The following is an 11,305-nucleotide window of genomic DNA, read 5'->3' on the forward strand; positions in this document are numbered from 1 at the left end:
TAGGCTGCCTCTCCTCTGCACCCTGACCAGGGAGGGAACCTGTGACACAGGCATGTACCCTGATCGGGGACTGAACCGGCGACTCTTCACGTTCGGGACTATGCCCAACCAACTGAGCCGAATTGGTCAGGGCTTGCTTGTAGTTTTTAAAAAAATGTTGATTTGGAAGTATATCCAATATATATTGTTAACCTCACTATTAATACACACACGCAATGGTGCACACATAGGGAAAACATGGAAGGCTCCACAGCAACCTTTCAGCAATGGTTACCCCTGAGCAGTCGGCTCCGGCAGAGCTTCCATTTTTTGTTGTCTGCTTTGGAACTGTTTGGATGTTGTATGACAAGCAAATATGAACATTGTCCTTAAAACAACAATAAAACTGCCCTGGCTGGGTGGCTCAGTGGATTGAGCACCGGTCTATAAACCAAGAGGTCGCTGATTCGGTTCTCGGTCAGGGCACAGGCCTGGGCTGCGGGCCAGGTCCCCAGCTGGTGGCGAGCAAGAGGCAGTGAGCCATGTATCTCTCACACAGTCACGTTTCTCTTCCTTTACCTCTCTCTAAGAGTAAATATATAAAATCTTTTTTTAAACAACCCTATTTTTAAGGAAAGGGTTTTTTAAAAAAAGATTTTATTTATTCTCAGAAAGAGGAGAAGGGAGGGAGAAGGAGAGGGAGAGAAACATCAATGTGTGAGAAACATCAATTGGTTGCCTCTTGTTCTCCCCCAGCTGGGGACCTGGCCCGCAACACAGGCATGTGCCCTGACCGAGAACCGAACCAGCGACCTCTTGGTTTGCAGGCCGGTGCTCAAGCCACTGAGCCACACCAGCCAGGGCCCAAGGGAAGTTTTGATGAATGAATAAGGGAAGGGCTGAACGGATTGGTGAGATGGGTACAGTACACACCCTCTGGCAGGAGGCTGAGGCCTGGCTCCTCACCAGTCTCCTCGGCAGAGACGGCCTGGTGGGAGGAGAGCAGACGGGCCGGGCCGCCCTGGCCGGGCCGCCCTGGCCAGGCTGGAAGTGCAGGAAGATTGCCTTTCCTCAGAGCGGGCTCCCCACCAGCTGTGGGTGCCGGCCCTCCACACAGCGTGGGCGTTCACGGCCCCCGGGACTGCAGCCCAGCCCTCTTCTCCCACAGAAGCCCGCAGCCTGGTTTCCAATAACACAGGGCCCTTCCAGCACCTCCCCCTTTGCTCACAGGGTGCCCCCTCCCAGGAAGACCCCTCCCAGTGGCCTCCAAAGCTACACTGGCTGACCCCAGTGACAGCAGCTCTAGCCAAAGGGCCTGTGTGTGCTCTGACCTGTCCAGGCCACGCAGACTCCCTCCAGCTCCCTTTCTGCTCTACTGAGAATAGATGAGCCCTACTTGTCCTTGTCATTCCAGGCTCCCACTTCCTCTGGAACCCCCACTAAACTCACTGGCCTGATGGCCTGGTTCCTACAGGGCCCAGCATCTTTAATGAGTGTCTGCCTCAGTGTCTGTCTGTCTCAGATGGGGGCGGGGAGCCCCCGAAGGCAAAGACTTGCAGGTATTCCGGAGGGAGGAGGAGAAAACCAAAACCATGGTGCCCTGAGCGCTCACGGGGGCAGCTGTTCGTGCTTTTCCTGATCGGGCCTAAAAAGTCTGTGCGTTGGGAGACGGGGTGGTCATCACGCATACACGTGGAAACGTCGGGTCGGGGAACGGAGTCTGGTTCCTACTGTGTGGTCCCCAGGGATTTTCAGCTGGCAGGGGTGAGACCTGAGGTAAACACGCTGTCCAAATTAAGGACAGGCCCTTCCAGTCCCTGGAGGTCAGCTTTGATCCCCAAATCATGAGCTGGTACCAGAAGCAATAGTAACAGCATAGCTGGAAAGTACAGAATGCTCACTAAGTGCCAGGCGCTAAGTGCTTTACTTATATTATCTAACTTCACCTCCCCAACAGCTGTATAAGGAAGGCACTGTTATACCCATTTTACACGTTAAGAAACTGAGGCTTAGAGAGGTTAAAACTTGTCCAGGGTGCCAGGGCCAGAGTTCAAATCCAGTCTGATGACAGAGCCAACACACTTCAGGGCTGTGAAGCCTCCAGAACTCAGCCCTGCTTCACAGAGAACTCCCTCCCCACACAGGGATCCCCGCAGTTGTGGATGAGTTGGAAATGCACACATTCTACGACTGTGGCTTCAGTGGATCCTTACCATGAAGGGACATGGGTCCAGCGTTGGTAGCTCTTGTGATTCTTCTAGAAAATGGAAATGGTTCTTTCGTGGAATTCCCTTATGGAAATCTCCTTTTTTAAACATCGTGAGAGCAAATGTCCAAAGACCAAATGCAGCCCTAGGGGCTATCAGTTTGCAAACTCTGCCTGATACATTCAGTCTCAGTCATGGAAGGCGGTAGTCATCTGGCTGTGGGGTAAATTTGCAGGTGTATCCTGGGGCGGGAGGTGAGGCTTGCCTGTGTGTGTATGGGCATGTGTGCAGTGCACACATGCGCCACCTACAGGGACCTGCTCCCGCACAACACCCTGCCTTTCACAGCCTGGCTGCTGTGAGTTCAGGGGTCCCTTCAGAGCCCGCTCCAGAGTCTGCTCTGGGGGGCTTGAGAGTGCCCAACTTCTCCAAGGATTGTTTCCATTCACCTAATCAGATGCCAGGTAAAGTGGTAAATGTGGTTGCATCATTTCATTTAACCTCCACAATCTGAGTTCAGAATGCATAGGGAACTTGCCCCAGGAACTTGCGTGGGGGAGAGGGCTGCAAACCTGAGGTTCACATCCAAGTCTCTGCCTCTCCCAGTTCCCATGTCACATCTTCAACATCACCAACAAGCAGGTAGCACTTACCTGTGCACCTGGTACTGTGCTAGTGCTTCACAGTGCTCATTTCATCTTCCCAACTCTCTGGGGTAGGTGCTCATATTTCCCCAATTCATAGAGAAACAAATTGAAGCACAGAGAGGTTGTTCCTTGCTCAAGGTCACACAGCTAAAGTAGCGCTAAGAATCTGCAAGAAAAAATTGCATACAATTGTTAGCCGAGGGGGTGAACCTGCCCTGAGCGCAGGGAATCAGCAAATCGGGGCCCCTTTCCAACAGAGGACTGAGTCACCGAGGGCCCGAGGCTTTCCAAACGTCAGGCCAGGAGCCGGGGCAAGCAGCCCCACCCGAGGAAGTGTCTCAGAGTGAATCAGCCCGATTACACCTGGGAGGGTGTGGCTGCCACGGGCACACCTGCCTGCGGGAGAACTTCCTGTCCAAGCCTCCGACACAGGCTGCTTGGGAGAAGGCCGGAGCTGAGTCACCAGCCACAGCGGGGAATTCACTGAAAGACTTCAGAGCCCAGCGCGGCCCTAGTCTGGGCAGCCACTGCACCACTCTTTCGGCCTCTATTAACATGCACCAGATGGAAAGATAATCCCACTGATTTTCAAAATCTCACGCTTCCTCTCCCTCGTCAGTCCCGCTGCCTTATCGCATTCCACCTCTCCCATAGTTTTCAATCCTGCCCCTCCCCCATCTCCCAACTTCACGGCCACCCCCTTAAGGCAGGCTTGGCCCTTCTCTCTGCTGGCTTTCCCTGAGAAGTCCCCACCTGTAGTCTGCTCTCCCACCACCCCCGCCCCGCCCTCCGCCCCTGCCCCCCCACCGCAGCGACAGGACCTTTCTGACATGCGGACCAAAACTGATGACTTCCTCCTCTGCTCGGAAAGGTCAGTCACCCCTCTTGCCTAGGCCTGCCCATCAGTGGCCTCCAAAGCTACACTGCCTGACCCCAGTGACAGCAGCTCTAGCCAAAGGGCCTGTGTGTGCTCTGACCTGTCCAGGCCACGCAGACTCCCTCCAGTTCCCGAAATTCTGAAGCTTTTCCTTGCTTCCTTGCCTCTTCTTTGCTGGGTGTCCCACCTGGATAGGCCTCTCTCTACCCTATCTGCCTGTGGTTGCCTAAATAACCCTTCCCAAATTAGCCATGTCCCCATCCCTGAACTTGTAGATGTTACCATCCTTGGGGGTGGGGGGGAAGAAAAGTCAGGAGACAGGGCTCTTTGCAGATTTGCAGGTGTGATTCAGTTAAGCAGTTTTAGATGGGGAGATTTTCCTAGATTATCGAGGTGGGTTCCCAAATGCAATCACCTGTATTCTTATACAAGGAAGGCTGAGGGAGATTGTATCACACGGAAGAGAAGGCAATGTGGTGCTGCCACAAGCCAAGGCATGCTTGCAGCCACCAGAAGCTGGAAGAGATAAGGAACAGATTCTCCCTCGGAGCCTCTGTTCCAAGCTGGTGGAAGTGGAGACCAGCTGATACCTTGATTTTGGCCCAATGAAACTGATTGGGCATTTCTGGCTTCCAGAACAGAAAGAGAATAAATGTATGTTATTTTTGTTGTGTAAGAAACGTCCAAACCTGTAGGGAATTTTTATGAGTTTATTTGAACCAAACTGACAACTACCAAGAAGTAAAATCTCAAGGACTGAGAACTGAGAAATGAAGTTTGGCAGCTGATTTTACACATTAGAATCAAAGGAGGAGACATAAGGGGATTACATGGTATCCATTGGTGGTAGATTAAGGGGGTGGGAGAAAGCAAAGTGGGGAAATCTCTGGGATTGGATAAAAAGTAAAACGAGGAAACATACACTTCTTTTACCTAGTGGGGTATGGGATAGTTAATAATTACCATTTACAGCACATGCAGATGGTATTCAGGGGAACAAGATACAATAAAGTGTTCGCGGTCTCCTGCCCTGGCGCGGTGGGAGTGCCCTGAGGGGTCTGGGAAGGGAGACCACTCTGAGGTATGTTATCTGCGATGCAGAAAGAAAATAGACAGCCATACTTAACATGAAGACTGACTTTTGTCAAGGAAGCTATAGGCCTAGGATGTGACTACCAGTTGTGACTCATCTTTAGTTAGCACAATAATTTTAATGTTCAGACCATCCTATGTGGTTACTTGTGTTCTCTGAGTTTGTAAGACCACCATACAGACCTCCCCTGAGCTTGTCAGGTTTAGTAGGAGTCCCCTTTTCTTCTTTTTATTTATTAATTCTAGAGAGAGCTATAAGTTTGTTATTCTACTAATTCATGCATTCATTCCTTGATTCCTGGCCAGGGATTGAACCCACAATCTTGGTGTATGAGGACAATGCTCTAACCAACTGAGCTGAGCTACCCTGCCAGGGCATGTGGCCCCTTTAGTCTGCACTTCAAACCACATTTGTAGCAGTTTTTCACAGGAGCCATGGGAAACTAATACACGGCCAGAATCACCCTTCTTTGCCTAAGGACAGGTTCTAATGGCTTCTCCCCACCCTGGGCCATAACTGGAACCTCCTCATCCCTGACACCATTTGGAACCTCTCCTTTGCATTGCTAATCAATTGTTCCCTCCAGCAGCTGTTATACAGATGGGTGTGGCAGGCACTTCTCTGTTTTATAATGCTGGTTTTTGTCTACTTCTCTGCAAAGAGACTGACCTCCTCGACTGTGAGAATCTCCTGTTTTCATTTGCATATCCCAGCATCCAGCGGGGCCAGGCTCCTGCAGCTGTCACCCTGAGGCAGGGCTCCATTCCAGGGGCACCGCTCAGGCTCCATGCCACCAGAGGTGAATTCCTAGAGCACAATTCTGAGGATCTCAATGTACCTGGCAGGCCCTGGGAGCGCTGCTTCCAGGAGTTGGGCACCACGGTGGCTCTGGACACATTTATTTATCCAAAGAATGAACTACACCCTCCAACCTCCTTAAAAAAGAAAAAAAGAGCCATCATAGGCTGATGACATGGGCAGTGTCTGTCTCCCGAGGGGGCCACTTTGGGGAGGTAAATTCTCCGACCTGGATGTGTAAATGCCAGTAATATTTACAAGGGGTGTATTTGTTCTTTCTCTCTCTCCTCCTGCTGACATTCCAGCAAATACTAGAGGCCACTGAGAAGGGGAGGGAAACTATTCATGAGAAGTGGACAGAATGCAGGGGCAGGAGGCAGGGTGTGAGGATGGGAACTGAGAAGCAGGATGTAAAGTTCAGTACACTTGCAGTGATTGCAGCCCCCGTGGTTCCTGAGCTACCTGAGCAGGCAAGCGGAAGCAGAACCTATAAGAACAAACACGGCAGTTGCTTAAAAGAAACAACTTCCCACGGCCCTTAGCTCTTCATGTCTCACGGTAGACACAAGTACAGCCCCACAGCAGGTGCTGGCGACAGAGCCCCATGGAGGTGGGGCAGGGCCACGCTGCCTGCCCCCGGGAGCTTCCCCAGTGTCTGAGAAGAAGGGCCCGCATGGGCTGCAGGTTCTGAAAACCCCTCCTCTCTCAAAGGAGGCCCTTCTTGTCTACACTTCTTTTGGGGACAGAGGTCATTAGATGCCTCGAGTCACATCCAGAGTTAACACCCAGTCCAGGACTAGGAACGTGGCTAGGTTGCCTCCTACAGGCGTTTATTGATGGCATCTGCCCTCCTCCCCTGGCAAATCTGTTGGTCATGTGTGGACGACCGAGTAGATAGTGTATTGCTAGGATTAGATTCATTGTCAATGGGCAGAAAAACCAGGATAACAGTGTCCGAAGTGAAGCTGAAGTCTATTTCCCCATCATGCATGTGTCTGGGTGAGCAGGGCTGGTGTGGTGTTTTGTGGGCCAGGGACTCATGCTCCTTCTAACCTGTTCCTCCGCCGTGCGCGGTCTCTGTTCCCAAGGTCACTGTCCAAAATGATGGCTCCAGCTGCGGCCATCCTATCTGTGTTCTAGCCAGGGGGAAAGAGGAAGAGAAAGGGGAGGGGCATGCCTTCTTCCTTTGACACTTCCTTGAAGGTACAAACGTCACTTCTGCTCTTGTCCCATGGACAAAACCCTGATCATGTGGCTCCATGTAGCTGTAAGAGATGCTGGGAAAGGTAGTCTTTATTTCGAGTGGCCATCAATCCAGCTGAAATGTAGGAGTTCTTTTATTGAAAAAGGGGAGGAAAACAGATGTGGAAAGCAAACCAGTAGTGCGTGCCCACGCTGGCAGCAAAAGGCTTCAGCAAAATGTTTCATAAAAGGAGGGCTATTAAAAATCAAACGGCAATAAGACATCACTCTACCTATATCAGGTCGGCGAAATATGAAAGGTCCAATAAGTGCCAAGTCCTAGAAAGGATGTAGAAAAATGGGAACTCTCAATACTCTTGCTGGGAGTGTAAATTGCTATTATTAGTCCTTTGGAAAGCGCCGTGGTTAGAGAAATGACTTAGAGCAATGCCTAAGAAAGAGGAAGATATTTGGACCTAAAACCCAGGAGCTCCAGCCACTTCTAGAGAAGTCTCACATGCACTCACGGAGAAAGGTACAGGATAGACCACAGCATTGCACGTAACATTGGAAAACTGGAACCAGCCAAATGCCCGGGGATTAATAAATCGTGGTATGTGCATGTAACGAGTTATAACACAGCAATTAAGATAAATGGCCTCGAACCACATGAGTAGCACGGATACATCTCAAAACACAAATTGAGAGACTCAATTGAATCTGTATTGTTTCATTTCATAAAAAAAGAATTGAAAAGAGACATCATGTTAAGATTTGATAAACCAGGTGGTGGTTGTACAGGTGTTCATTGTTTCTTTTTCTTTTTTCTTTTTTAGCAATTGAGGTTCTTTTTGCATTTAAAAAAAAATCCACAACATAAAATTTACCATTTTAACCGTTCAGGTGTACAGTTCAATGACGTTAAGTATATTCACGTCGTTGTATAACGACCACCATCATCCATACTCAGCACTTTTTCGCCTTCCCAAAATAGAACTCCATGTCTGTGAAACAGTAACGCCTCGGTCCCCTCTCCTTCCCATCCCTAGCAACCACCGTTCTATTTTCTGTCTCTCAGTTTGACTATTCTAAAAGTCTCATATAAGTGGAACCAGGTTGTATGTGTCCTTTTGTGACTGGCTTATTTCACTGAGCCGAAAGTCTCGAAGGTTCATCAGGGTTGTAGCATGGGACAGGGTTTCCTGCCTTTTGGGACTCAATAATATCCCACTGTAACTATACACCGCATTTGGTTTATCCACTCATCTGCCAATGGAGCCCTGGAGTGTTTCCACCTTTTGGCTATTGTGAATGGTGCTGCTAGGAACATGGGTGTACGAATATCTGTTCAAGTCCCTGCTTTTATTTCTTTTGGGTATATACCCAGAAGTGGAATTGTTAGATTATATGATAATTCTATTTTTCATTTTTTGAGGAATATTATTCTTTATTATATGTTTGAAGTGTTTACAATAAAACAACTGTCTTTTAAAATGCTTTACAATGAGAAGAAGTTGGATTAAAAGAAGTTGTGCTTTGTATGCTCTTGAAGCAGAATGCTCTTACATGCATCTTATACTCTTTAAGACATCAAAATATTTATGGATGTGGCCTTGGCGCCCCCACATCCAAGCCCCTGGAAGTTAACCTATACCCACACTGGTACTGAAAATCCACTTACGAGCGATGGCTTCATGAAGGCAAAGCAGCCACTTTGGTCCAGCGAGATGGGAAAAGAAGAAGTGTGTGTGTGTGTGTGTGTGTGTGTGTAAGGGGGTCTTTGGGAACTATTCCCTTACTCCTAAGAAAGACAGTAGGAGAAGGTGGCCTTGTTTCTGGACATGGCTCTGTAGCTGTGGTGGCTGGGAACAATGCCACCTTGCCAGCATCCTGAGGAGGAAGTGGAATCGGGATGGCAGAGCCGAAGGGTGGGAGGGTCTTCGGTTCCAGCCTTGCGGAGGTTTTGCCTGTGCAGTGGAGAGAGCAGGAGCAGGTATAGGCAACACCTGCTGTTGGAAGGGAAGCCATTACTTGAGGCCGAAAGCACCTTCACTGATTCAGAAAATAACATCCAATTTAAAAAATGAAACAACTTAAGTATCCTCAATATAAACACTTGAGAATACATAGTAAGCTTAAAGCCCCTCACTGTCCATATCCTATTTTTCTCCTCTGACCTTTTTTAGCACATACATATAGAGTCTATGTACATTACACATTTTCAAGAAAATTTTCGCCATACTGTATATAGATCTTTTTTTTAAATTTATTTATTTTTAGAGACAGGGGAAGGAGAGAAACATCCTGTGGTTGCCTATCGTGCACCCCCTACTGGGGACCTGGCCTGCAACCCAGGCAAGTGCCTGGCTTCGGAATTGAACCGGCGATCATTTGGTTTGCAGGCCGGCACTCAATCCATGGAGTCACACCAGCCAGGGCCGATCACTCTTTAACTTGCTCCTTTTAACCTAAACATAGGATTTGAAAAACATTTCATGTCAGGACTTAATCATCTACTTCATTTAAAAAATTGTTGTCTAGCATTCCACAGCGTGGGGATACTCACATTGATTTCACTTTTCCTTTATTGATGAACATTTAAACATGCCTCTTTGGACACTGGTGAGAATACTTCTGGGGAGTAAGGTTACTGAAGCAGAATTCCTGAGTTAAAGGATAGTGCATTTTAAGTTTTGACAGGTGGCAACTTGCCCAGAGAATGTCTATGAGGTTTAGGTGCCTAATGTGTCAAAGGGGCCACCTACACCCAGGGTCCCCCCAACAGCACAGCTGCTGGCCTCTTCCTACCCACTTCCCTCCAGGTGCTGCCCCAGCGGCGATGCCATGCGTTTTTCCCAGAAGGAAGCCCTGTGGCTCCATTGGAAGAATGAAATGAGCAGAGACACAGGCCCCGCCTTCCCCTTTCCTTCCAGGAAAAGGAAGCAACCCCTGCTTCCTTTTATTAGTCCCTGGTTAGTAATTCACCAAGGATAATACTGAAGACAGGTGATAACCTGTGTTAAGAATACAAATCAGGATGGAGGACCTGCCTGGTGCCCTGCTAGGAGGCTAGAGGCCCCCTGCTCAGCCAGACACTAACCCTTTAGTTAAACTTACAAAGGTCTAGGGGGTCCCAAGGGCTGACAAGTGCAAACAGGGGTGGTCCTGCCCCTGCATGGGAGCTGCTGTCACCCCGGCACTCCAGAGGGCTGCAGAGGGCTGGGGGCTGGGACCCCGAGAAAGCTTCTTCTGGAAGGAAGAGATTCTATTGCAGAATTCGGGCTGGGAGAAGCAAGCAGCCCAGGGTCCGCTGGGTCAAGGCAAGAGCTGACCCTCTACTTCCCGTCTCTGCGTGTGTCACCCTTGGGGCACCGCCTCTTCCTAATCTGCCCAAAGAAACACACATTGATCTGAGGCAAATACATGGTACTCTGTTTGAGAGAAACACTAAACTTGTAATTTTTTATAATATGAAAACACTCCATCAAACCCTCCCTGACTCCAGTTTTCTTTATTTTGTGCAGTAGAGAGAGATGATTCCAAACAGACCTATTTTTCCTCCATATTGGGTTAAAAAGACCAAGAGTTACCTTCAGGCAGTGGAGCCAGCCCCTGGAGACACACTCCTGGAGATCTGTCACTAGAACGCAGAACCCAGCAGGACTCCCTGAGCTCCAGAGGGGCCCTTCCTGTGGCTGCCAGGATGGCAGATGACGCGAGACACCGACACAGGCAGGGAATCGCCTCAGGCCCCGAGAACCTTGGTGAGGGTCTGTTATCCGTCACGGACGTCGAGGGGGAAACTGAGGCTCAAAAAGGGAGAGCTGCCTAAGGTCAAACCGGTATTCTGGAGCAGGGGGTGTGGCTCGAGGTGGGGATGCGGGAGGCTGCTGGGTGGGTGGGGCCCAGGCTGTCTGCGTGACCCAGGACCCAGGAGTGTTTAACCCGTTTAAAGCGCGACACTGGAGACTGTCCGAGAGGCCGGCGGAGGCCAGCCGAAACTCCGCTGCCTGGGGAGGAGGGGTGGGGAAGGCACCATCTTTGGTGTCCAGGCCCAGGTCCGTAGGTCATTTGGCACCATCTGTCCTGCCTATCAGTGTGCAGGCAGGGCCTGGCGGTTCTTCCCTCTTCTCTCAAGGCCGTTTGCACTACGCCCATTGGCCTTCTATAGCCTTCTGCACTGAGGTGCCTGACTGGTGATGGAAACATTGAAGCCCAGGGCCGCTCAAGAAATCATGAACAGGCACTCAAAGGAGCTCTTCTTAAATCTGCAGGCCGGAGGGGTTCATCTGGAAACAAAGCCGTTAATTTTTTTCTTTTAGCTCAGAGGATGAAAAGACAGGGCATTGTCTTCCATAGAAAGATCTCGAAGATTTTTTTTTTTAAACTACCCTTCTGAGCACGATAAGATGTTTAAAGTAGGGTCGGGTTTTCCAGCACGTTGTGAAGAACGCGAATGCATCGGGGAACCCAAGCTGGGGGGGGCGGGGGGCGGGCGTAGGAGCCCCACCTGCAGTCGGAG

General features: G+C 49.8%; 1 long non-coding RNA gene across 1 annotated transcript; it reads right to left on the bottom strand.

Moving 5' to 3' along the window:
* Positions 1 to 9,172: 9,172 nt before the first annotated feature.
* On the bottom strand, positions 9,173 to 10,072 carry LOC129065208 (uncharacterized). Its single transcript, XR_008528555.1, has 3 exons — positions 9,901 to 10,072; positions 9,350 to 9,447; positions 9,173 to 9,251 (listed from the first exon to the last, which is right to left on the bottom strand). It is a non-coding gene; the product is annotated as an uncharacterized LOC129065208 (long non-coding RNA).
* Between the last annotated feature and the right edge of the window lie 1,233 nt (positions 10,073 to 11,305).

This window comes from Pteronotus mesoamericanus, unplaced genomic scaffold (genome assembly GCF_021234165.1).
Source record: "Pteronotus mesoamericanus isolate MK-2021 breed Mesoamerican mustached bat unplaced genomic scaffold, CSHL_Meso_final contig_101, whole genome shotgun sequence".
In the NCBI taxonomy this organism is placed as follows: Eukaryota; Metazoa; Chordata; class Mammalia; order Chiroptera; family Mormoopidae; genus Pteronotus; species Pteronotus mesoamericanus.